This window comes from Trachymyrmex septentrionalis, unplaced genomic scaffold (assembly GCF_001594115.1).
Source record: "Trachymyrmex septentrionalis isolate Tsep2-gDNA-1 unplaced genomic scaffold, Tsep1.0 scaffold196, whole genome shotgun sequence".
In the NCBI taxonomy this organism is placed as follows: domain Eukaryota; kingdom Metazoa; phylum Arthropoda; class Insecta; order Hymenoptera; family Formicidae; genus Trachymyrmex; species Trachymyrmex septentrionalis.
The window spans coordinates 63,061-66,794 of NW_017305135.1; the positions used below are offsets into that span (position 1 = coordinate 63,061).

The following is a 3,734-nucleotide window of genomic DNA, read 5'->3' on the forward strand; positions in this document are numbered from 1 at the left end:
TTCAACAGAGCCGCGATTCTTTGGTTTATTTTATATAAAAAAGTCCACATAAACATGTGTCCTAAACGGCCTAGTTTCTGAAATAAAAAAATTTAAACGTGTAGTAATAATCTGTTTATTTAAAAGAAACACAGCTTGAACTAGTCAAAAACTAGTCGAAAACAGAAAAGCAAAAACAGGCTTCAGTTCTTCTGATGAAATAAAACAATTAGATGAATTGTTGACAACGTCCACCTTGCGCCATGATACATCCATCGAGCCTTCTTCTTAAAGATTGACGTACACGCTCAAAGATACCAGTGTGTTACGTATTGCCTCGTATGAAGCAACTATTCGATTCCTCAAATCATTCTCATTCTCAATTGGGATGGTACAAACCAACGATTTCAGATGCTCGTGTACAAATAAAATTCAAATTGTTAGAAAGTGGCTTAGAAAATTACATCCTTAGTCGTGGCTGTATGCTCTTTATTATTTAACCTTAGTAATTTTCTTTTGATTTCAGATGCTCTCGAAGGAAATAATCCAAAGGATTTACAGTAAGTCAAGTAAGAGCGTGCTCGGCCTTACTCAAAGCTAATAAAAGATATCGCCCTAAATCTATCATGGATCCATGGAGGGCACATTTATCCTTGATGCACTCAAGGAAGATTCAGTTGTCATTGAACTTTCTTAAGAGAATCACATTAAGCGCTATGAGTACCAAATACGCATCTATGCTATGAAGCGTGTTCCTCACGTTGTGTTTCTCTGCACTCACTCGAAAGGTCCAAAAATGTCAACCGTCAACAATTAGCGGCTGCTAAATATATGAAAAAGTCGAAATCATTCGTACAAAGGTGAGTGCAGCGATATAATGTGGCAAAAAAATGTCGATGATTTACCGGAACGTGGCTCGATATGCAAAGTGGACGAAAAAAGACGATAAAAAAATAGTGAATCTGTTTTCGCGGAATCCTGACTTAACACTGCATCAAGGACAAGCAAAACTGAAGCAGAAAGGTTTAGATATATCGTATGAAACTATTCGAACCTATCTCAAGGCTAATAACATGAACTCGACCACGCTTTTACTTGACTTACTGTAAGTCTGGTGATTTAGGAGGCTTTGGTTTTGACTTTGTATCACTTTGTTTACGATTGTGCGAATGGTAACTCACGTGAAGCAAGGCATATTTATGCAGGAAGATATCTCCAACGCAATTTACCATTTCGTCAAACATTTGCGAATAATCACCTGTATTTCGGAAACTAAGCCGTTTAGAACACATATTTATATGGACTTTTTTTACTTGAAATAAACCAAAGAATCGTTCTGTTGAGTATGGCAACATACTTAACTAACACCCTGTATTGTATACGCATAATTATATATAATTAATTTGAAATCTCTCTCAAAAATAATAAAATGTAATAAAACCTTCTTCTATGTGTATATAGAGAGAAGTTATATAGAGATATGGATTGAAACCTTTGAAAAGACGTCAGAACGATCGATAGAATGCAGTTCTGACATCAGCTGTTAAGTTACAATTAGCACTCGCGGGCGATAATCATTCCGGTATGCAAATCCGTGAGATAATGCCGTTCATTTTCGTTTTCGTTCGCAAATATCGATGCCGATTGACGATACGATAGCGTGTAGCAAACGCGTTCGTAGCGTTCGGTGTCATTCGCGCCGCATTGAGACTTCGTATAGAGGCCCGTTTTCCTTTAGATAGGAATTAATAGGAATGTTATAAAAAAAATGGCCCTTCTCGCGGATGTCGGGTAAGAAAATAAAAAAGAGCTTTCGTCTCAGGTTCCCACACAGAAAAAAATGTTTAGTTGAATCAACTATAATTCTGGTAGAAAATGAACAATTCAAAATTCTAGTTAAATTTACAAGATTTCTGGTTAAATCTATTAAAATTCTAGTTAAAATAACTTACATTCAGTAAATTTAACCAGAGTTCTCATCTCAGCTTTCCACACAGAAAAAAATGTTTAGTTGAATCAACTAGAATTCTGGTAGAAAATGAACAATTCAAAATTCTAGTTAAAATAACTAATATTCAGTAAATTTAACCAGAGTTCTCATCTCAGCTTTCCACACAGAAAAAAATGTTTAGTTGAATCAACTAGAATTCTGGTAGAAAATGAATAATTCGAAATTCTAGTTAAATTTACAAGATTTCTTAAATCTATTAAAATTCTAGTTAAAATAACTAATATTCAGTAAATTTAACCAAAAATCTAGTAGACCAGAATTCTGGATCGTTTTTTTCGATTTCTGGATTCACTTTTTCCACTAAAATTCCAGTTAATTCAATTAAACTTTTTTTCATGCATCGTCTCTATTCCCACTTTTTTTTCCGGCTACAATGATGGCACGCGTGAAACTTAATATTACGCTCATTCAAACGGAAAATGAGTTGAGGAGGACTCGACATGACGAAGCTGATATATGCCCTTTGTTGTTTCTACCAACGCAATTTAATTTTAATCTTAGTTCAATTAACTCTTTACTTTTGTCTAGTTCTAAGAATTGTTAAGATAAAGATAAAGAGTAATTAAGTTGAATCGAGATTAAATTAAAGCTAATCTACATTGTTAGAAACGTGCATTAATCGATATCTTTATCAATATAAATATAATATATCATTGAAAAGGTACGACATATCATTCTTTCTGTACATTGTATACAATCTCGACACTATTTCGCGCACGACTTGCATTCAAAAACGGTAAACAGAAAACCGCTGTGACCTGAACAATATATCTTTGTTTTGAAATCCTCTATCGACTATTCTTTCTCGACATGCAAACGTGTTGAATCATCATTCGACAATCGAACAAGAGCAAGTGGCTAATACTTTTGGGACAATGATATTTGCTATTCGCTGAATATCATTAAAATCACCTTATATAGTCCTCTGCGTGTACGGTTGAAATAATAAACGTATTCCATCAAACTTGTCGGACTCGTATAGCTTCACTCGCGAAAACTCAAATTTCTTTTCCGTTTACTGATTCTTTGGATAATTCGTTTGATAAAGTTTATTAAACGAATTATCCAGAATAAACTTATAATTATCATCCAGATAAACTTCATCAAATAAAATAAATAATAATAAATAAAGAGCAAAGTAAGAGTCGACACATTTCTTTAAAAATTACACGAAGAATATATTACAATTAACAAGAGATAAAATTACATAAAGCAAAAATAAAATTAAAATTTACAGTTTTTTGATATGTTAATGTCTGAAACCCTCTTCAGACATTAACATATCAAAAAACTGTAACTTTTAATTTTATTTTTATTTTTGCTTTATTCTTGCTTAATTTTACCTTCGCAAAATGTTCGGCAGTAAATTCCAGTAAACAGAACGTCAAGTAATTCTAGCAAAAATGTAAAAGTTGTAGTAAAGCAACTACAAAGTACCTGTCTTAATTGAGACGACTTAGACACGTTAATGACATTAAGAGACGCAGGAGAGATTTCAAGAGAGATTGGCTTACCGAATGTGTCCCGAGTTAATCGGAGAACGAACAGAGACCCAACAGAGAACGAATGAAGAATGAAAGATCCGTATCCAACGATGGTACGCACGCGACTGACTTTCAGCTTTCAGCTAAATACATCATGATGTAAAACACAAGGCATGTAGAGGGAGAAAACTGTTTTCTACACACACATAGAGACGTGCACGCGCGCAAAGAAAATAAATTCTATATATATATATATATAT

At 33.7% G+C, this 3,734-nt stretch overlaps 1 protein-coding gene across 3 annotated transcripts in view; it reads right to left on the reverse strand.

Annotated features, from left to right (window-relative positions):
- The window catches only part of LOC108747187 (homeodomain-only protein-like), an 18,880-nt gene extending 15,270 nt beyond the window's left edge, over positions 1–3,610 (reverse strand). For 2 of the 3 annotated variants that reach the window (XR_001939222.1, XM_018484509.1), the window contains exon 1: positions 3,505–3,610. The gene's annotated coding sequence lies outside the window, so the exon portion shown is untranslated. The other variant, XM_018484510.1, reaches the window with a different exon arrangement.
- Positions 3,611–3,734: the final 124 nt, after the last annotated feature.